Source organism: Cryptotermes secundus, unplaced genomic scaffold (assembly GCF_002891405.2).
Source record: "Cryptotermes secundus unplaced genomic scaffold, Csec_1.0 scaffold66, whole genome shotgun sequence".
In the NCBI taxonomy this organism is placed as follows: Eukaryota; Metazoa; Arthropoda; class Insecta; order Blattodea; family Kalotermitidae; genus Cryptotermes; species Cryptotermes secundus.
In genome coordinates, this window is record NW_019731262.1 from 55,183 (window position 1) to 78,946 (window position 23,764).

At 42.5% G+C, this 23,764-nt stretch overlaps 1 long non-coding RNA gene across 1 annotated transcript in view; it reads right to left on the minus strand.

Moving 5' to 3' along the window:
• Window positions 1-597: 597 nt before the first annotated feature.
• Window positions 598-23,764, minus strand: part of LOC111866678 — a 273,720-nt gene continuing 250,553 nt past the window's right edge. Inside the window, exon 3 of the long non-coding RNA XR_002843190.2 lies at window positions 598-698. This is a non-coding gene — a long non-coding RNA (uncharacterized LOC111866678). The remainder of the gene's footprint in view (window positions 699-23,764) is intronic.

Here is a 23,764-nt window from a genome sequence, read left to right on the forward strand (position 1 = left end):
CGGTTTCCTGACAGAGACTCGAACGGTGCGCCTTCCCAACACAAGCAAAGTTCCTTTATTGTTACGCCGTTCTGTCGGTCGCAGAATAGACAAGTTAAGTTGAAATGGGAAATAAATGAATAAATATGAAATAAATATTACTTATTGATAATATTTGCACTGACTGTGAGATAAGTTGGAAAAGCTGGGTCAGAGGACTGGCTGTCTACAGGCTGAACAACTGGGGTTCGATGCAGTGTCTGCGTTCAGACGTGCTGTGGGGATGCCAATCCAGTGGTTACTGGGGAAGGGGAAGGGGGCTTTCCCAGAGTTTAAAGTGACCTGAGTGTGAAACTCACCACTCATCTCCATCTAATGTCGAGAGTGTGTGGCGCTATACCTCCATTCATCCTACGCCCTGATATCGTCGTGCTTAATTAAGCACAGAGACAATTTTATCTTTATAAAAATTAGAGAGGCGTATGGAGAGTACTGTTTGTGACGCCGTGTTGTCTGTTAGAACCAGTGTTTCGGAACAACCTGTTGACTCGGTCACGGTTCCCTGAAGAGAGTAACATTCAGAGAAACATAAATATCACAAGACAAAATATTCTGGATTGTTACTCCGTGTATCTAGTGGCTAATTACCTTCGTTTCGGAAGAAAGTGTTGCCTTCATCTTCAAGGTAGCAGTGTTATATTTGTGAAACTGGGATCGGCCTGCAAGACACACAATATTCTTGTGAGACAAGAAGTTTTACTGCATATTCTGTAGCTATGCAAGACTCTAAGCTCAATCAATCTGCAAGCAGTACCATTTAGACTCTTAAAGCTCCAATCCCCCGGAGAAGAGAAGACATTCCAGAGGCTAGGACCATTTGACTTCCCACCCACCGATTCTGCTGTATAATAAAAAATAACAGCCTTCTGATATCTGCTATGCGGGCAGCCATTCTCGCAAGGCGCTACTTCCTGTAATGCTTTTAGTTTTACAATCGTGTAACTTGTTTCCATTCCCTTTTTACAGTAACGCCTGACAATAAATAAAGCCAGTTACAATATTACACACGTAAAAGGAGCAAAATAAATTTTAGAAGGGGAAAAAGGGAGAGAAATTTCATCGGTGTAGAGAAATACAGCCAAAGGTGACTTTATTTACATGTTACAATATCAGATTCCTGGCAAAGCACACACAAATGTTTCTGTCTTCCAGTCAAGGCTGCTCCCCTGTTTCTGCACACTGCTCAACAGCGCCCAGTGCTTACCGGATATAAGCAAAGTGGTAAAGTGGAATATGCCTCCGTCCAGTCTGTTAGAAGATAAGAAGATAAATGCTGTGGCATATTTGCCGAAGAGACAGCCGTTGCTGGCGATCGGCTCCGAAATAGCATTCGTTTCTAGGCAACGACAACGAAACAGAAAACGGAAGAAGTCCGTTTCTATGCAGCAGATTCTTAATAAGCAAGCAGAGAAGGGTGCTGCTAGAGAACAGTCCGGTAAACACGTTACCGTCGCAACGGATATGCGTACGAGAATGAACGGTGTTGTCTTAGCGGTCCGCGCCGAGGAGTTATAAAGAAAATAATATGGGCAACCAAGTCAGTTCGGTACGAGAGTCTGTGAAGGAACAGTTGAAAGAGAGACACGGTTCAGAGAGGACCTGAGCGCGGAAGCAGAGGACTAGCTGTTGATAGAAAACGTTACCAGGCAACTACACGCGACAATATTTTTCACCGTGACACGCAACAAACTTTGTTTGTCGCCGGCTTTTTTATAGTTTCATGCCAGATTTAGTGTCCGACCCTAAAGATTGAGGCATGAAATTCCTCCGAAGCGTCAGTGAACTTGAACCGGACTACATGGCGTCGCATTCCAAGAAACGGTGCCTTCATAATGCTTCCGAAATACGTGTATGCATTAACATTGCGATCTAACAACCGTGACCAGTTTCAGACATTCCTGTAAACAAGACTTCACATACCTCGCAGTTATCACGATGGCATCCATAGTGTGGTAAACCAATATGGTGTGTGGTTACTAAGGTTGCAGGAGAATATACAGCATCCTTCTTTAGGATATAAAGGCATGAACTGAAAACAAATTATGGAGCAGCCTTAGTCTCTGTCTGAAAGTCTTAACGTCGCTACAGACCACAAAGTGTCTGGTGTAATTTATGGTGTGAAAGTGGGAAAACTCAACTAGTCTAGTTATGCTAAGCAGTAATGATGTATATACATGTAGGCTGTGTAAAATTATGTCAATCCATAAAATAATGTGCCATTTTCGTACATGGCATTACCAGCTGCTTCACATGTAATGACTGCTTCTAACATGTTTCTGAATGTACTCCCAGAGCGTAGCAAAGGTTTTGCCACCGGAGGTCGCAACACAGTACGAACAAGCTTCAAAGTGTATCTGAGAAGAACTCTTACCCTAACTCACTGGCGCAGAAGACTTCTTGAGAAGGTGACAGTCGCTAAGTGCAGTAGGAATTTCGCACTTTAGAGAACCCGAAGGTTTATTCGTGTATAGTGTAGTCAATCCGGAGCCAGCTGTGGCCAATCCATACACTGGCATCCTACTGTCACGTGTCCGGGGTTCCGAGACAAGAAATGAATGGATTCCCGATTAAACGAAGCTGTTTTATTGGACGAGTTGTTCACAATTACAATTACAGTCACTCCGAAATCACGTCTTCCAGACAATGCAACCTGGCTAGTCTGTCGTCTTCTGGTTCTTAGATGAACTGATTTCTTCTGCTCCGTTCGTCACTGATCTAGTCTTTACTGTTGTCTTCTCTGATCTGCAGATCTGGTCTCGTCTGGTCTCTTGTCTTCCACGGTCGAACTGACTGGAAGACAAGAGACCTTCTTGCAGAGTGGACTTCAGTAGCTCTGGCATTCATTCCCGCGGTTACGTCTGCCAATGTACGCGTTGTAGCGTTTACGTGTTTACAATTGCCGCCTAGGCAACAAAGTATTCACTGTTCCTTGTTGTACGGGAAACATGATTACTGAGCCGTTGTCTAGCAATTGACGCCCTCTCATATATTCTGGCTTGTAGGCGGCGCGCCACACAATTTTATATTCTTCTCCCATCTACACCTGTGTGTAAGCGGTTTTTCTCCTTCAGGTCTTCCTACAAGAATTTCGTACGAATTTCTTATCCACCTCATGCGTTCTACATGTCATTCCCATATTTTTGTCCTTAATTTCGTCATTAGAATAATATTCGATGAAGATTACAAGTCGTGAAGCTTCTCATTGTGAAGTTTGCTCCGTCCTCCTGTTATTTCCTTCTTCTTAGAACCAAATATTCTCCTCAGCACCCCGTTCCCAAACACCCTCTGTTTATGTTTTCCCCTTAGGGAACAGTGAACGGGTAAAATGGTACTTGTGTATGTTTCAGTCACCATGCTTTGTATTATGTCCTCAAAATAAAATCTTTATTCTCCAACCAGCCAAGTACCGGTTAGCCCTCAGCGTAAAGATGTGATAGTATGCTGCCTGATTACAGATATAGCACACCTCAGGAAGCGGTGATAAATGACTATAGTGCAACAGTGGAATGGAGACCAGCTACGGAAAAATCGGACAGAAATCTGGCCGGGCGCCACTTGGTCCACCACGAATATCGAATTAAGTCATCTGGTATTGAACCCGAGGCTCCACGGTAAAAATCCAGCTTCTTATGGGCCTATACTACAGCATGGCCTTGTAAACAGCCTATTTGTTAATGACTCCAGCAGATTTTAACTAAGAAGATCCGAAATTTAAGTCCAAAAATGGCAGAAAAAAAGAAATAGCAAGGAGCCGCCACTGATGTGATGAGCAAGTGTTAACAGTGTTAGAGATGAAATAAAGCGACTTGATGGAGGCCACAGGCGATACGCGTGCAGCGCAGTCTGTCGACAAAACTTTGTAACGAGTAAAAAAGTATGAGGCCTTCTGTTGTGACGTAATGTAGATAGAGAACAGGACGTCATAACCCCACACCCCGTGCAAGTTTTCTGAAGAACTGCGTCACATGGCGGCCCCGCCACCAAACTGCGGATTATATGAAGAAACTTGGCTTCTTGTTCGTTCCGACTGCCCGCCCGGCCTCCGGGAAGCGCTCGTCACTCCAGTGTGATGGACAATCAATGAGTGTCCGCATGAGTATAAAATGGAAATCAGTTACTTCACGGTCAGAATGCAAAACAAACATCACTGCGTCCCATACGTAACTTCATATTGTCACGGGTCCGGGATTCCGTGCCAGATAATTGTGGACTCCGGATTAGACGCTAGTCGTTATAATCAATGTCACTAGAAAATTTCATCTTGCAGACGATGTGACCTGACTAGCCCATCGTCTTTGATCTGACCACAGATCTGCTCTTCTCTGATCTCAATTCTGATCTCTCTTGGTCTGTTATAACCGAGAGTCAGATGGCCTACAAGACACTTTGTTCAAGGGTTCCCTTTCACGTGTTCTATCCGTCTGTAGCTAGTGTATTCGTTGTCGCGGGAACTTCATTAGTTCTGGTTTTTCAATTGCGTGGTAACGTCTGTTATGCGTTGCCCCGTGAACCTGTTTCATTGTCATCCCAACAACGATACAGAACTGTGGATACCGAGCCGCTGTCTAACAATGGACTTCTCTGTATGCGCTGTCTCGTAAATGTGTTTTAACTGCCGTTGTCTAGCACTGGACGCCCGCTCAGATTTTCTGCCTTTTAGGCGGCACGCCACGATATGGCACAATGCGGCCTAAGCCGATGGTACCCTTACTGTCCTAAATTAAGTGAAGGTTAATTAACTTCCTTCGTGACCACGACGAGGCGCGTCCTCGGGGGGAGCCTCCAGATATGGAAGTACTTTAATTTCTATTTTACTGAACAACGCCGCAAGTAACGCAGATAACACAGCGTCAGATGACTGGATGATACAAATAATGATTGGGAAAGTAAAGGAAGGGAGCGGTTGTTCAAGCGGTTTCTTACGGTGACTGAAGAAAACCAGAGAAACCCCAGTGAGGGAAGCTAGTGCACCCATCGAGATATCAACCGGAGACATTCCGAATACAAACAGAAAGCAGCAGATTAGAATTTATTGAACAAACACTCACGGACAGCCAATAATGCGAGATCCTTCAGTTAGGTGATCATGGAGGGAGGTCTAACAACCAGCTTACAGCACGATTGCAGCGCGTTATGAAATGTTACGCCGGCCAAGAGTAGTTCGTTGAAGCACTATGCTACGAGCCGGAAGGTCGCGGTTTCGATTCCCCGTGAGGTCATTGGACTTTTCAATTGACCTGGATACCGCACTATGATCCTGGGGTCGAGTCAGCCTCTAACAGAAATGAGTACCAGAGTACCAGGAATCTTCCTGGGTGTAAAGTGCAGCCGGCCGGCGGGTAAGGCTGACAACCTCACCGCCATCTTTGAGCCGATTGTCTAGTAAAACATGGGAGCCTCGACGCCTCACAACCCTATGGGCCTCCACGGCCTGTTATAACGAAAGCTTTACATTTACATTTACCTTAGGCCGGCAGACGGACTCCTTAGAACGACTGAAACATGTATAAAACTTTTTGATATTAAAACCTGAAAGCAAGAGACAACTCGTGAGATCTTAGAATAATATTAAAGCGACCGAAGTAAAGAATGTATGAATGTGAAGCTTAGGGGTGGTACACCGTGGTCTGGTCCATACCCAAACTTCTGCACGTGTTCAGCATTAATAAGCATAAGATGGGAAAAATAAATAAGGTTCTTTTGATACGTTTGCACTGAACACATAGAACCCGAAGGCTCATAAAAACAGCCACTGGACCCTGTCGTGAGTCAATGCAGTCCACACCCTCCCATCCTATTTCTTAAATCCCACCTCAATCCTAACCTCGCAACTACGCCAATGTCTTCAAAGTGTTTTTAAGGATACAAACAATTAAGGACACTGACAAAGTTCTTGATAAATTTTTTAAATATCTGTATGTGTGAATGTGTGAAGGTATTCTAACCGCGATGCTATGGGTGTGGAACTTGGTCTCCCTTGAAGACAGCAGTCTTCTGGGATGTGGCGCCGTGTAGATATTGCGTTAACCGACGTTTAGGAAGAACGTCGGTTAACACAATATCTATACGGCGCCACATCCCAGAAGACTACTCTCTTCATAGTCACCGCCGTGAAAACTTCAGATCTTACTTGGTCTCCCTTCCCTGAGGAAAGAACACAGATTGTGTTTGATACTGGGCCGTACAGGAGAATACTTGCAGATAAGAGGGAGGGGAACCGAAGGATGGGAGAAGCTGCATCCTGAAGAGCTTCACGATTTGTACTCCTCGCCAAACATTATTACGGTCATCACAACAATGAAAGCGACAATGGCAGTGAAAGTATAAAGAATGGGAAATACAGTAAAACCTGTCTTAAACGGAATCTCAAGGGACCAGAAAAAATTTCCGCTGAAGCCAGGTTTCTGTTTAACAAAGGGTCCGTTTAAGGCAGGTTTTACTGTATCATAAACTCCTACAAGGTTTAGATTGTAGAGCCTCACGGAAGACAAAGGCGCAGACGGGAGGGTAACACTGAAAAGCATTTAGACGATAGGATTGGAACGTGTGGACGAGCCACGTGACGGGCCCTTGTGTACACGGTAATGAACATTCGGGTTCCGCAAATGTTTTGAGTAGCTGAGAAACTATTAGATTCTGAACAAGGACTTAGCTCCATGTAATTAGTAAGTTACTTAGATAGCTGCCTAGTGACTTAGATGGGTAGGGCAAGATAAGGTAAAGTAAGTAGGGTAGGATAGGATAAGGCAGACAGAGGTAGGTAGGTAGGTAGGTAGGTAGGTAGGCAGCCAGGAAGGAAGATAGATGTGTAGATAGATAGACAGGCAGTCAGACAGACAGACAGACCGGTAGATACTTTTTCAGTTCTTTAGTTAGTTCACATAACACGTTTATCTTACAAATCTTGCCCGTTTGGACACTCTCTGCTTTTTACGAGAAAATGAAGAGATGCAAGCAAGAGTGGCCCAAAGCCTGGTCAATATGAGGTACATAATACCGCACACTTCTCCAATGAGCACAGAATAACATGTATAACAAGGGATAATGCCCCATGTTAAAGGAGGGCTTAGCCTGACCGAAATGGCACTTTGATTGCCCTTACAACACCCCCTCCCCTCCTCTTCCCGACGCACTGACCCTCCTTCACAGACACGATAGGTTTTTCGTGTGTCGAAGCAATTTTTATGCCATTAAACGAGGGTGGAGGGAGGCGAGATGCTGGGAGTCCATACACAGTGGCGGCGGCTCCTCGCCCCAGGCATAGCGCGACACAAGTGTCCGCTGTCTCGACGTACACTGTCGGCACGATTCGATTTTCTGTGCCCTAGCAATCCGAGTGGACCCCAATCGCGAAACGGGGCAGAAAAGGGACAACAGCAGGCATTCCAGCGGTCACCTTTGTCCAAAGAAGGTCCATACCGTACCTCTAGATAGAAGCAATGCTTAATGCATACTGTTATTCTGTGAAGCTTAGTTTCTTCACACTGAATTTTCAACGGCTTTTTTGATAATTTCTATCTGGAGGGGGGGACATTTTACGACGCGGTAAGTATCTAAAATATACAGCGTCGAATGACAGGATATTTGACGAAAGACAGAGTACAAAACGTTCGTAAGGAAGTGGTCGTGGCCCAACCGAGGTAATCTTCCAGCTATTGCTTGGATATGCTTAAGAAAGCAAAGAAATAATTCAATCCAGATTGTCGATGCCCCGACAGAGACTCAAACTGGATCCATCCAAATCACAAATCTAACCGCATGAAAGCACGAAATTCTGGCTACAAAGCTTGGAAGAAACAGTCTATTAGCCAGACTTCGGTGTAGAATACAATAAACTGGAGGATTTTGTGAATGAGGTAAATAACAGGCGGATTCTATGAAAAGCGAGAAATTACTTGGCTCTGTAATACACTATACGCCGCTCCGTGGAGTTGGTTGGTTAGTTACGAAGGACTGGAATACATTCATCTTTTGTCTGTCGTCCTCTCTCTGCGCAGGCGCCAGCAGAAGCCGATATGTTCGATGTGACGAGGCCAGGACTGAGCTACGTCAGTCAGACTATGTGTGGCTTTCGTGTCATGCCGAGGGCACCCTCCTGGCGAAGGACGTCCATCTCCCAAGGGATGGTACGCCCGCTCCAGCCTGCTTCGACACCCCCACCCTCATCCGTCCACATGTGTGGGATATCTCCGCGACACATAGAGGGGCGCCCAATTCATCTCTATGCTAATTCACTCGCCTATAAAGCGCACGCATCTCCTCACGAGTCATACAAGCCTGAGCTTCTGTCACTGAGCCAGCTTACACAAAGCTGTGTTTTCGGATTTCAGACGATTTCTTATTAAAATTTTCTGTTCTGTTGAATGGACTGTCGGCTCTCGATGGAACATTAACTCTTTGAAACACAACTGTTCAAACGTTTGCCCACACAGTGTATTTATGTGTTCCGTATGATTCTCACAATAAACGGCGATTATTTCCCTAAACAGCATTAACCGGTTAGGCTTTGTAGTGGAGATGTAGTGTGTTTCCTGTGAGGTACGAACTGAATTTATATATACTGCATTCTGCCCACACAGTGTATTTGTGTGTTCCGTATGATTCTCACAATAAACAGCGATTATTTCCCTAAACAGCATTAACCGGTTGGGATTTGTAGCGGAGACGTAATGTGTTTCCTGTGAGGTACGAACTGAATTTATATAAACTGCATTCTGTCCACACGGTGTATTTGTGTGTTCCGTATAGTTCTCACAATAAACAACGATTATTTCCCTAAACAGCATTAACCGGCTGGGATTTGTAGCGGAGACGTAATGTATTTCCTATGAGACACAAATTGAATTTTTAGACAATCTTCCCTATTTTGAAAAAATAAAAGTAGGTTTATGAGATAACCTTGCCGTCTGTGTGTGTGTGTGTGTGTCTGTATGTGTATCCTCGTCTACCACTGCTACTCAACGGCTCGGGAAACACATTTCCGCAAGAATGAATACAGACACAAGATTAGCACTGTTGGACGCACTATTTTATTTGCGGTCAGTATCAAAGGAAAGTAGGCGACTAATTCTTCTCAGAACTTCGTGTTATATATTATATTCAGGTACTCCGGACTTCAAAAGGCACCCTCTTATTGATAAAACAGGGGGAGATGATATCCTTGTTGGACACGGTATTGACGCCTAAACGCATAACGAACAACCGACACGCACTTCCCTGATGAAACTAATTATATTTCTATGTATACAATATTCGAGACGATTTCCATCCCTTGTTTTATTGTTTAAGTGCATGATATTGACGACGTATGTTACTACAGTTGGGGGGGGGACGCCTCAGTTAAATAAATCCATAAATTCAAGTTGGTGCCCGAATTCTTTCTAACATTTGCGACAGAACTTTAGCATCAATAAGATTCAAAATGGGGGATTAAAAAAGAATCACATTACACGTATTTTCGAACTTGAACAGTCCTATTTTATGGACAATGTGATTTATATCTTAGTTAATATAGAAATATCTTGTAAATGACAAAGTTTTTGTGCGATAATATCCATTATGAGATCAGAAAGAAGTGTAGCTAATTACAGAAAGAAATATGACGACGTAAGCGGATTCAATGCCCGAACAGATTAAAACTGAAATATTACATGATGTAACGTAATCGTAATAAGTACATGAATAACGGAAATTTTACGGCGTTCAGAAACTTTCCTCTCAAAAAGCAAGCATTAGACACCGCGCCATAAAGACAAAAGAATATATTTCTAAAAATGCTGAAGGAAAAGAAGTCGTGCGGGGATAAGTGTGAAAATCATGCAAAATATCCCATCTCATTGATTTTATAAACGAGAACATTTCATAACACAAATCATGGCACACCTTATGCAAGATAAAGTGAGCAAGAAAAGAAAATGAAACAGAAATATGGAATAGAAGAAAAGAAATGACATCACGAATCGAACAAGACCGAAATGGTCTACATGTGATCCTATTGGCAGAAACAACCATACTTCAACGGCACATGTGAGGCTCTGTTCTAAAAAGTTCATACTCCAAGGCATGGAGGTTACTGTATGTACCACTCGTTTTAATATTAAGGAACTCTGCATTCTGCCCACACAGTGTACTTATGTGTTCCGTATGGTTCTCACAATAAACAGCGATTATTTCCCTAAACAGCATTAACCGGTTGGGCTTTGTAGCGAAGACGTAATGTGTTTCCTGTGAGGTACGAACTGGATTTATATATACTGAATTCTGCCCACACAATGTACTTATGCGTTCCGTATGATTCTCACAATAAACAGCGGATATTTCCCTAAACAGCATTAACCGGTTGGGCTCTGTAGCGGAGACGTAATGTGTTTCGTGTGAGGTACGAACTGAAGTTTTAGATATTATTTAGATGAGCTTCATTTTTCAGACATAATTTTGGCGTGGAAACCTCTTGGAAATGTTCACCTGAAAAAACGGGAAAGAAACAGGAGCATAAGATTAAAATTATCTCAGAGAGGTAAATTGTAAGGAATGGAGGTGGCTAGAACTGGCTCATAATCATTTGCATTAGAGTCGTTGAGTCTGCGTGTCTTGTGCTATTAGACAGTTAGTTGCATGTTCTGTCATAGTGTTTCAATACGACATAATTCTCACAAATGCGATTTCAAATAGGGACATTTTCGTTATTTTGTAGAAAAGTAATACAGGTACACTTTCAGAAAATTAAACCCTAGAGGCCTCTGGATGTGCAGTGAAGTAGACACATGTAAGAGGTAAAGCTATCCCTGTAATAGCCCGTGGAGGTCCATAAGGTTATGAGACGTCGAGGTTCCCCATATTTTCTAGACAATGGCTCACAGACGGCTGTGAGGTTGTCAGCTTTACACACTGGCCAGCCTTCCTTTACCCCCAGGAAGATACCTGGTACTCATTTCTGTTAGAGGCTTAGTCGACTCCAGGATCATAGTGCGCCTGGAAGCATTATCTCAATTGAAAACATCAGTGATTTCATTGGTAATCGAAGCCGCGACGTTCAGGCTTGTAGCATAGTGAGTAGACGTATGTACAGGTTCAGTATCTGCGGGCATAATGTATAATCCTAGCTATTATATGATCTGATTTATCCAGAACTGAACTTTGTTAAGCGAGTTATTATACAGGGTGTGTCGATTTAGAACCATTTATTAATTGAAATTAATTACAGTTTATATCCCCAATGTACTTGTATGGTCGCGATACCTGCCAACACGACTGGTGCATGTACTCAGAAAGCTGGAGGATAATTCCAGCACATTTTGTGAACACTAGTCCGTTATATATTTATTTGATTATTTATCTATGTTTATGTTCAGTGAATTATAAAATTGAGTTCCTACGTTATTAAATGCATGACTCGGAACCCCAATGCTACTTGAAGCATACAAAAATTTCTAGTTGTGAGGTTTTCAAAAACCTGAGTGTTCAGAATGTGGTCATTTGATCTCTGACACCGTGTAGTCTTGTGGGCGAATACCGACGTTTAGGAGGAACATGCTACCGTTCCTATTGTGCTGTACCAGGTTCTATCTCCTCTCCCCTTCTTATGGCCCTACTTATCACCTTCTTCACATCCTGTCTATACAGACCAAATTAACCCTCGCCCTACATTTCGACCCTGATGAAGGAGGCAGTATAACACATCGAAACGTCGATATCCACCTACAAGACTACAGTGTCACAACCCAGAAGAACACAATCGGATACATCAACTCTACTGTCCTTCTAGTACAACAGTTTCATATTGAAATAGATCTGGAATATTTCCGTAGTCCTATATATCCTGCTGAACCTACCGCTGAGGGTGACTGCAATAGCATGTGCTTAGAAATACAAAAATAATTATCGTAACACAAACTTTCCTCCGAGTGCTCAGAGTGCGTTCGGAAACTCATCAATTTCCTTCATTTCAATGACAGAATTATCGCCAAAGAAATTAAACTTAAAAGACAAATGAGACTTTTTTCCCTCGTCCTCTTTTAAATAAGTGGAAAGTTATTTTTTGAAATTAAAATGTGTGAGCAGCAGCATTGCCCATCATTCCCCGGGCAAATAAGGAACAAACGCCAACTGCCATCGCCCGGTCCTCCCAGTCTTGTACGTGTTATGAAGGACCCCGACTCGATTCTTATTCCTTAATTACGTTCCAAATCGGAAAGATATTTATCACTCGGTGGCGCATTTAAAAACTTGCTTTATTCCTTTCACACGACTGTCGCCCCGGGCTCTAACTTAGCGCGATCCCCTGCAAACGTAGCAGTCGTAACTTTTCTTATATTATACTGACATTAAGAATCTTTTCCTTCCATACATTCGTAATTCAGGCAAATTAGATTAAATTTTAATGGTAAATCTTAAGGAGCTACAGTAGTTAGTAGTAATGGTAGTAGTGGTGGAAGTAGTAGTAGTTGTAGTAGTAGTAGTAGTAGTAGTAGTAGTAGTAGTAGTAGTAGTAGTAGTAGTAGTAGTAGTAGTAGTAGTAGTAGTAGCTACAAATAGCAATCCTATCACTACAACTGTTACTACATTTTCACATCATGTTACAAGACATGCTGTCCAGTAGCCGTGTTCCGAAAGATCCTCAAACGATTGCTGTATTTGATGTTCAATTTTAATCATAATTCGGATGTGATAATAGAGCTTAATAAACATACCCAAAACGAAATTTTATAAAAATCTATTCAGTGGTTACAATATTATATTTCAGCATCCTGTTACACTCACACAATATATATGGATAAATACCGTCTTAAGTGCAACAAATTTTTATTGTAGTTTTTACTTCTTTTCCTCCTCCACACTACATGTTTCGGCCCTAAATGGCCATCATCAGGTGTGTATCACTCACGTAGCTGTTACACTGCTTTTTAAAATTTAAAATTACCAGTCTTTCTAATTGTATAAAATCTTTGTTAATCTACACGCGTCGATTTGATTTTTAATTAGCACTTTTTAAACTTAATTCAAGTTAAAATGTCTATAAGATCTCTGTTCTTTCTTTTTCAATTTTTAGTTAAAATTTTTTCAGGGTACATGCCCTATATCTACGGTGCTGCAGCGGCCACTTCTTGTTTTTATCGTTGTTCATGTGTTGTTCAGTGTAGGCGCTCTCTGTGTGTGTCGCTGCTTATCTTTAATACGTTTAATACGTTAATACGTTTCTTGAGTTGATTCATACGGACAGACAGATATGTCGAGTCTATGAAATGATTTTCTTTGCGAATTTTACGTTTCGAACGCTACAACAAAAAAGGGGTGCAGCGCTGTATGCCTTCTAAATATTGGAGAATTCTAGTATGTTCCCACTGACTGACATGAGGCTAGATGTATCAGAGACATGTAATTGTTATAAACTGTACGTTAGTTTCCCATAGTTCTCGCCTGTCCGCTAACAGAGGCAACTTATTCGACTGCTGTGTGTTGCGCTGTAGTATATATTTCAGGGCATTCCACGCAATCTCACGGATCTATGAAGTAAAAACCAAGGAACATTTATTTCACAACGAAAAGCTCTGTATTAAAAAAAAAACAAGTTTACGTACCCCGACAAAATATTGCGGTCATGAATACGTGACCTCCAGATTTTGACGGATTTACGTGTTTTCAGCACCCGTGAATAAGAAAAATTTGTTTTGGGAACGACGTTTTTCTGCATTTTTGTACGGATGGATGCGTGTATGGATGTGCGCATCGCTAACGCCTGAATGGAAGGACGGATTTTGTTCATGTCGACTCAACCTCTAACAGAAATAAGTACCAGGAATCTTCTTGCGAATAAATGCCGGCCGACGCGTAACCTCGCCGATTATCTAGAAAATGTGGCAGCCTCGAAGTCTCACAAACCTATGGGCCTCCATGGCCTGTTACATGAATAACGTTCTTAATACTCGTATTTAATACCCTTTTCATCCAAAATCGGTACCAGGTGCATATGAAATATTCTAGCTCCAGAAATATGAGGCCTTCAAACATAAAATCATGATTTACTCGAAAACTTCGATAGCTTCACGGAGACCATGTCCAAGGGGGGTATCTTCGGGTAGATAATGGTATGCCCACTAGAGGCACAAAAGCAACACGTCTATTTTCTCGAAACTTTTTCTCAAACTTTTTTTATTAAATTTTAATCATGTGTAGAGGGTTGAAAGCTGTAATACACGAAACGATACAAGCGAGCATTTTCAAAGTCTCTGCACCTATTTTGTCCTTTATAAGACAGAAAGGCATGTACTCTCTTCGCTCGCTTGGAAACTGGGATCGTGGGTTCGAATCCCACTCAGGACATGGATGTTCAGTTTGTGTGCGTGCGTTTTTTTGTGTTTGTGTACAGGTACAGGCCTTGCGACGAGCTGACAACCCGCCCAAGGAGTCCTACCGAATGTGTAAGATCTAGAAAAACCGAAGTGAACGGAGAAGTTCATGGACTTAGCCATAGGCCCACTGGGGCTGTAGTGCCAAGGGGGAAAAAAAACATCAAACACACATTACTGGCTTCACGGGTGTCCGCATAACTGAAATAAATAACACTATATAATAATAATAATAATAATAATAATATAAAGTTGTCCCTGTGCTTAACTAATTAAGCACTACGCCATGAAGGCGCATGGCGAAGTGGATGTATAGATCCACATTTTCTTCAACTCGGCACTTGTTGAAGGTGAGTGGTCAGCTTGAAGACCCGGCCGCTTTACCGCCGGGTAAAGAGCCCCCGGTTCCAATTTGATAGGAGGGTGGGTGGGCCAATAATAATAATAAAAGTAAAGTAATAAAACGAATAAAGCTATCCCTGTAACAGTCCGTGGAGGCTCCCACATTTTCTAGACAATCGGCTTACAGATGGCGGTGAGGTTGACAGCCTTACGCGCCGGCCGCCCTTCACCCCTAGGAAGATTCCTGGTATTAATTTCTATTAGAGGCTGAGTCGAACCCAGGGCCATAGTGCGGCTAGAAGGATTAGGTCAATTAAAATTTCAGTGACCTCATCCGGAATTAGCCCCACGACCTTCCGGCTTGTAGCATAGTGCCTCAACCAACTACGCGACCGCGTGCCCCCGATGATGATAATAATAATAATAATAATAACAATAATGATGATAATAATAATAATAAGAAGAAGAAGAAGAAGACGAGGCCTAAGAATAATTTATTTTCTGAGAAGTGACGCCGTATAATTTTGCAGAGAGTTACTAACATTTCGGAAGTGCCTGTTACCTCCGTCAACCTCTACACTGATGACGGAGGATAAATGTTCCCCCGAAACATTCATAACGATCTATCACACTACACGATGTCACATGCTATAAGATAGCAACCTTCGCTCTTTACTATTAACACATGAACCTACCACCGGTTCCTTCCAAATCTCGTCAAATTCATCGTTAAAAAAACCTAACCACTGAAACAGTTCCAGTGACGGCTCGGCCTCTTGCTGCTCAATGTGGGACGCTGCGGGCTCGCTGTGATCCATCCTCAACTCGTGTGAATTTCTGGCAATCCAACGATAGATTTTTTTCCCTTTCCTAGATTCTTTGCTACTCGATGCAAACGACAAACACACGTGGTGTTAAACTTGGTTACGGTCCCATCTAGAAGGCGGTGTGTGTCGAACTTTTGCATCCTGCAGAGCTAATTTCTTGTAATGGTATCACAACCAGTTCCATGTCGTTTGATTTACTGTAAAGGTTTAATTTTTAAAAATGAAACTCTAATGGTAACGCTGAAGCAAGAGTACGAGGGCTGATGGTGTCTACTGAATCATTTCTTTCTCGCTTTGTTTTTACTTCTGCTGGATTTCTCTCAATTCCAGTTAAAATGAACATTTATCAGAAGAAAAAATATTCAAACTGAAAGAGTCCTCTAACATTTTTTAAGTTCTCGGGCAACTTTCAGTGGAGAACACTTCATGAGGAATGTCGTAATACTCTGTGGCGTGGCGCCTAAAAGCCGAATTATATGACGCCCACTGCTACGCAACAGCTACGATAAGAACACATGTTTCAGTGGTAACGAATAAATAGGTAGACCGATACCTAGGAAACCGCCTAGGCAACAGAGACCAATTGTTGATTTCCCGCAGCAACGGATACGACAGCCAACGCCGCCTCGAAGACAGAGAGGACCCTTGGACAAGGTGTTCTCTCGGCAGTATGCGAAGATCCACTTTATGAGGGTAGATTACATCACAGCAGAGAACCCGCGTGGAGGCGGTGTCGAACACCTCCACCCCTGCGAGTCGTAGGAAGCGACGAAACGGGAAGTCTCGAATCTGAGACAGTAGTATATGGTCTCGAGTACCAAGGGACTCAGACCCGAGTAAGACTGCGCTGGCAAGGGCCAGAAGCATATACAAACGACAGGCTCGTCCTCTCGTTAGAGAGGGCGCCCACAAAACAAGAAAGACCGTAACTGTCAAACAGTAATAAATATCTGGTCATAAGCCGCAGATGGGGCTAGACACCAGGACTTACTGACTGACCGTCAGTGGCTTTGACGTTGACATCAGAGAAGTAAGATCAGATCAGTGATCAGAGAGAGAGAAGACCAGAGATGACCAGAACAGAAGCAAGAGGAGAGCCGACAGAAGTCTTCGTGAGGCGTAGTTACGAAGTGTTAAAATTATCGCGTGTGATAACTGTCTGTCGTTCCGCCTGGCGTAATTCTCCAATAAGCCGCCTCCCAAAATCCGTAATCCATTAATTGTCACGGAACCCCGGACACGTGACAAAACCTTAGCACTCCTCACGAAAGCAATGTGGATGAGATGGATTGGAAGTGCAGCAGAGGAAGGCTACCGGGTATTATTATTATTATTATTATTATTATTATTATTATTATTATTATTATTTATTATACTGCAATTGGGTTTTAGCGTGGTGGCAGTAGTACACAATAGGACACAACAGACAAGTAACACACATTACACTAAGTGACAACACGTTCAAACAAAACACAATACACAAAACACAACAATAAGGACATCCTACCACAGTGAATACAAACCAAATACGATTAACAAATACAACAATTACAGAGAAATACAAACAATGATGTTGCTTTTAATCGTGATGTTAAGGTTGGTTAAATGGGTATCATAACAGAAGCTCAATACACGTACATAAGCATTAAACATTATAAGACAAATTTAAGATCACGGAAATTAATATTTTGTTCACATAAGGACATGAGAGCAATTTCTAGCGCAACTGGGATACTTCATATTAGGTCGCAAGGGTATCTTAATATGAGTGTCTTATTTTATTTATGGATATTGTGGTTATAATTTGTCTAATACGGGAACGAGGTTGCGTCATCATGACATAGTGAGTAGACCTTTATGTCATCATTACAAGAGGTAAAGCTATCCCTGTAACAGGCCGTGGAGGCTCATAGTATTGTGAGACGTCGAGGCTCCCACATTTTCTTGACAATCGGCTGAGAGATGGCGGTAAGGTTGTCAGCCTTACGCGCAGGCCGCGATTTATTCCGCAGGAAAATTCCTGGTACTCATTTCTGTTAGAGGCTGAGTCGGTCCCAGGACCATTGTACGGCTGGAAGGATTAAGGAAATTTAAAAAAAAATCCAATGACCTCATATAGGGAATCGAACCCGCGACCTTTCGGCTTGTAGCACAGTGCCTCAACCAACTACGCTACCGAATGTCCCCCATTGACTGAATGTCAGTGACGTTGGCTACAAAAATTAATAACCCGGTGGAAAATTGAAGCAATTAAAAATCGCTCCGTCGCTTGCGCCATTTGACCGTTTGTACGTACGAAACAACATGAGAATATCGAGAAGGAACCACAAAATATTTGATGTTGGAGATTTTTTACTAAACTGTGCCAATAGATTCAAAAATTGGTTAAAATCTGACAAGAAGACCAGAAACTTCACGTGAAGACCTATGTATGTGTTTCTCTGCGCATCTCAAGCACATCTAGGCAAATATTTATCGGAACGGAAAATGTTCCAACAAAAATTATAGAGTAAACTGAAACACAAATTTTAGGTCCGATATATTTTCCAATAAGCCTTACAATTTTCGAGATAATTAAACAAAACGATCCTATGCACATAAATCGTAACTTGTATATTCAACAATCAACAGTGGTTGTCCGAACAAACTCGAAGATTACCGAAGCACCTTATTCATGACAACAATGAAACGAAGTCTGCCCCATCGGAATTTATACGTGTATATGTAGGCCCACATAAATATACATGTAACCAAAATACAGTTGACCGTTTGTTGCAATTATTACTTTATTACAATTTTAACTTTACTGTTTCTCTTCCAAGTTAAAGCAAAGCAACTACACAACAACTGTTACGCTGTCTGTACACTTCTTGACCATCGCGGTTTTCACGCGGTCTGAGGCATGAACTGTCTTCCCCCGCTCGAATACTGGGATCATGGGTTCGAATCCCACTCGAAGCATGGATTCTGTTTTTCTATTGTTCGTGTGCCCAAAGAGTCCGACTGTGTATAAGATTACGAAACTGAAAAAGTAGCCAGGGCCCAAAATAGGGCTACAGAGCCACTGATGAATGAATGAATGTGCACACTTAACTTGTTTAAAATAGCATGGGTCTGAGAAGGAATAAATTATTATTGTAAATGAGCAAATTATATAAAAAAATGGAACTTAATCCAAGTTTTATGGTTTGTTTCATCCCTCATAGAGACTCATAATTCTCAGAGTAAATTGTTCCTAGTATATTTTATCGCTTCATTGATCCGTGCTGCGGCGAAACACACTGTAAACATATCGGCAAGTTGTGCTGAGGATCAGCTCTTAATCCCAACGCATGTTTACCAAATTACCGCTCATCACGGCTCTCCCTGACACGTGACCAGTACAAAAAAAGGGCGGTCGTGAGAGGGGGTGCTCCACTAATCCAGCAGCCGTTATCAGCCGGTCCGACCAGGGTCAGTTTTATCGCCACTTCGGTCAACACACTACTGACATTACCGGCGTCACCGTTCACTGCCAACAAACACGTTGCCAGCCTCTCGCTCGGGTTCTTGATTCTCCTTTTTCCCGAAGATAAACTACTTCGCTATGAAGTTTCTCTTGATTCAATGCGTGTTTCTTTAACACATTAAAATACAGTGGCAATTAAATGTACCATATGTTGTAACATTAAGAGCTCTCCATTTTGCCACCACAGTACGCTAATATGTATGTGTTCCGTATGATTCTCACAATAAACAGCAATTATTTCCCTAAACAGCATTAACCGGTTGGGCTTTGTAGGGGAGACGCAGTGTTTCCTGTGAGGTACGAACTTAATTTATATATACTGTATTCTGCCCACACAGTGTATTTATGTGTTCCGTATGGTTCTCACAATAAACAGCGATTATTTCCCTAAACAACATTAACCGGTTGTGCTTTGTAGCGGAGACTTAATGTGTTTCCTGTGAGGTACGAACTGAATTTATATATACTGCATTCTGCCCGCACAGTGTATTTATGTGTTCCGTATGATATTCACAATAAACAGCGATTCTTCCATTAGCAGCATTAAACGGTTTGTCGTTGCTATGGAAATGGGGTTTTTCCTGTGAGGTACGAATGGTTTCATGGAGATAATACTGTGACAAGTGGGCCGTCTCTAGGAAATGAACTGGCAAATACGTTGCCACGGAGAGATTGCTTTTTGAGAAGCAACGGATTACGGAACACGGTTTCCAAGGATACGGAAACTGAAAGGTGTAAACACTTAGAAAACCAAACGGTTGTTTGAGAATTAACACGTCGTTTCCGAGACAAGGCATTCATGAAGAACAGTAATGGAACCCTTCGAGGCGGTGATCTTTATTAGGGACGCTTGGCAGTTATAATGGCAGTGCATATGTGAATTCGAGCAGTAGAGGTCAATCAGAGATTAGTGAGAGGTTCTTCACAGAGTTTATATCTGGAGAATTACCAGGACAATTGAGCATGCTGATTTTGTTTTCTTGATTGAACTTCTTGACTGCTTTTGAGTTGTGGCATGGGGCAAGATCGTGCTGAAATGTACTTTACCATCTGTAAAGGTCTGCAGGAATGGTACAACTCTACTTTTAAGTATTTCGATGTACTTTCATATATTCATCATGCCGTCTACCGAAACTAGACTCCCAGGTCTACTCGCAGTGAGAAAATTCCAAAACGTTTTTTTTTTGGAAAGTATTTTACAGTCTGCTGAGAATGCTCCGCTCTCACTTGTTCATCACTATTTCGTCTGACAACACTTGCTCTGTGACCTTGAACAAAAAATGTGATTCATTAATGAAAACCACCTTCTTCCAGTCATCAGTTCTCCACAATCTATAATTATTTGCCCAAGACAGCCGTTTCTGCTTCATAGCAGGTATCAATAATTGCTTCTTGATTTGATTTATTGCCTTCAGCTCAACTTCAAGAAGCATACGCCGTACAGTAGAAGCATCAATGTCAATCCCTGTAGTCAGTAGATCCCATTGAAGATTCTTACTTGTCACTGTTAGATGTAACCTACTGTTTGTCAATAGAAGCTGATCAGTACGAGGAATGATTTTTGTTTTCTTCCTTTTCTGTTTGGAAATAGTCATCCGGAATCCCTGTATGCACAAAGAATTCTTGACACACTCGATTTTCCCAACAACAGAAGCAATGTCTCTCACAGTCATTGATGTGTGTGTTCATTAAGAGCAATACTTTTTTCCGTTTCTTCGGAGTAACGTCCATTTTCACATTCACATTCACAAAAATTACCCCAGGGTTCAAAATCAACACGCACTTGCGAAAGACACAAGCCGTCAACTGATGGAGCGGCAACCTTTCCCATCAAAACCGGTTTACAAACCGTTTCTTATTAGTGAAGGTCATGCTTCCACAGAAACCCGAGATAAACAACCCGGTTTCGACTATCTGTAACCAACAGAACTTGTTTTTTTTACAGTTACAGTAATCTTTTTTTTTCCTTGGGCACTACAGCGCCAGTGGCCCTAGGCCTACTTCCATGAACTTCTCCGTTCACTTCGGTTTTTCTAAATCTTACACATATGGTAGGACTCCTTGGGAGGGTGATCAGCTCGTTGCAAGGCCTCTACCTGTACACAAACACAGAAAAACGCACACAAACATCCATGCCCTGAGTGGGATTCGAACGCACGATCCCGGCTTCCGAGCGAGCGAAGACAGTGCACGCCTTAGACCGCGCTGCTACCGTGACCGGCACAGTAATCTTTACAGTGTTATAATTATTTCTCTTTACGACTTGTTAGAATCCAATAAATCTCTTCATGTAATCCAGAACCCATTATTATTCGTCACGCTAACCAGGGATACGTGACAATACGCTAAGTACCTCGCTATCACAAAATGCCATATTTCATTATTGTAACAGTTTTTATTTTTCAGAAGTTAACTTGCCCCAGGAGTGGCAGACTTATGCAACACTCTCATTAACGTGCTAAGCTCTATAATTGAAGAGCGTTAATTACGTAATAGAAAATAATTTAAAAGCGATTTGTAATTAGCGTGATTATATGTTCGCACGGATCAATAACACAGAAACAAAACTGGGTCATATGTTACCTAAAACAAATAACAAGAAATTGTACAAGGGAAAGCTTAGTTTTACTTAGTTTAGTAATGTCGGGGGCACTGAACAAATGGCGGTCTTCAACATACGAATCCTACGGGGTTCTAAGGATGCTTATATAGCATAGAACAAAACTGACGAATGATGAATTGCAGAGGATTTGGAAGGAAGAGATCGTAGCGACCTATTCGAGGTAATATCCCTGAATTTGCCTGAAGGGACCATAGAAACGTAAGAAAAACCTCGTTCAGGACAGTCGGTATGTCGACCGAGACCAGAACCCAGCATATCCCGAAACTTTACCTTCTCACATTGTGGCCTTTTGGGTTGTGGTGTCATGTGACTATCAATGTTTCGGAGAAACAGCATGCATCTGTCGTCGTGTCGATTCTGAGTTTCGGTGATCCAATATATTTTGAAAATGAACCATAACTTTCCTTCCTTTTTGCATTAAATTTAAATTAGCTGTCCGTCAGATCTAAGGCATGTCTTTTATGGTCTGAAGAGTATTACAAGAGGCGCCCATGGATTTGTAAGAGCGTCCTACCAACCCACACAGTGGGCGGGGAGGAGGGAGGGGGGCAGGGAAGAACCGTTAATGCGGAAACAATCGGAAGTTCACGATGGAGAATCATAATTCTGCAGAGCAGCGCTGGCGCGGCCCATGAATCTGTTCCTAATCTCTTTTCTATGGCGACAACAATGAGTTTCAACTTTCAACTTTCAGGAACAGTCGAGATCTCAAACTGTTGTGACGTACGCGACCTCTGGTGCGAGAAATCGAAATCCCAGGTGCTCCAGCGAACAGAATAGGAACAATGGAAGTCACATTATTTTTACGAGACCAAGGAGAGAAATATAGTAGGAAAGGAATAGATGGCAGTGCAATCGTTAATTCGACTCAGTTATGAAAGAAATGAGCTGAAATTTACAGCTGGGAAGAAGTGGGAAGCCACGTATAGAAAACTCACAGTTTTTTATAGATAAGATTTATTCCCATAAGAATAACTGTAGGGTGGGGCACGCGGTAGCGTAGTTGGTTGAGCCACTATGCTACAAGCCGGAAGGTCGCGGGTTCTATTCTCGATGAGGTCACTGGAGTTTTCAATTGACCTAATGCTTCCAAGCCGCAATATGGCTATGACATCGACTCAGTCTCTAACAGAAATGAGTACCAGTAATCTTCTTTGGAGTAAAGGGCGTCCGGCGCTTAAGGCTGACAACCTTACCGCCAACTGTGAGCCGATTGTCTAGAAAATGTGAGAGCCTTGAGTCTCAATCCTCTAGGACTCCATGGCTTGTACAGGGATAACTACTGCAGCCGCCCACCGACGTACAGCTGCCACGACTGTCGCTCGAGCTTGAGTTCTTTATCTCAGGGATACGGGTGCTTCGGAGATAGGAGTGGAACATAAAGCAGGGATCTCCAGAACACACCGTGTATTGAAGTCTTAATTAAAAATTTCATAGAGTGATTAATCTTTATATTATTCCTCCAAGCTAGCCACTCCGTCACACTTAACTTTTGTACGCCAATTTGCCCCCAGCTCACTGACCATACATGCCACTCCCCAGCTACCCTGCTGTAACTCCCTTTTCAACTGTCCTCCTCCGCTCCCTGTAAACAACTGCCCTCTCTTTACAAGTCCCCCCAGTTGGCATAAAAAAACAAGAAAATAATAAAAAAGAGAGCCAAGGGTCGAGCCTGGCATCTGTCCTACATTAGTATTTTTCGAGATAAAAAGTAAAGTAAAGCTATCCCTGTACCAGGCCGTGAAGGCCCATAAGGTTGTGAGACGCTTAGGGTCCCACATTATCTAGACAATCGGCTCAAAGATGGCTGTAAGGTTGTCAGCCATACGCGCCGGCCGCGCTTTACTTCCCAGGAGTCATTTCTGTTAGAGGCTGAGTAAACCCCAGGGCCTAGTGCGGCTGGAAGGATTAGGTCGACAGAAAAAAATTCAATGACCTCATCGGGATTTGAACCCGCGAACTTCCGGCTTATAGCGTAGCACCTCAACCACTACGCTACCGCGTGCCCCTCGTATTTTTCGAGAGGCCCATCATAAACCTTTTTAGGTCTTCAAGGTACACGAGCAGGGAACCCAAGACC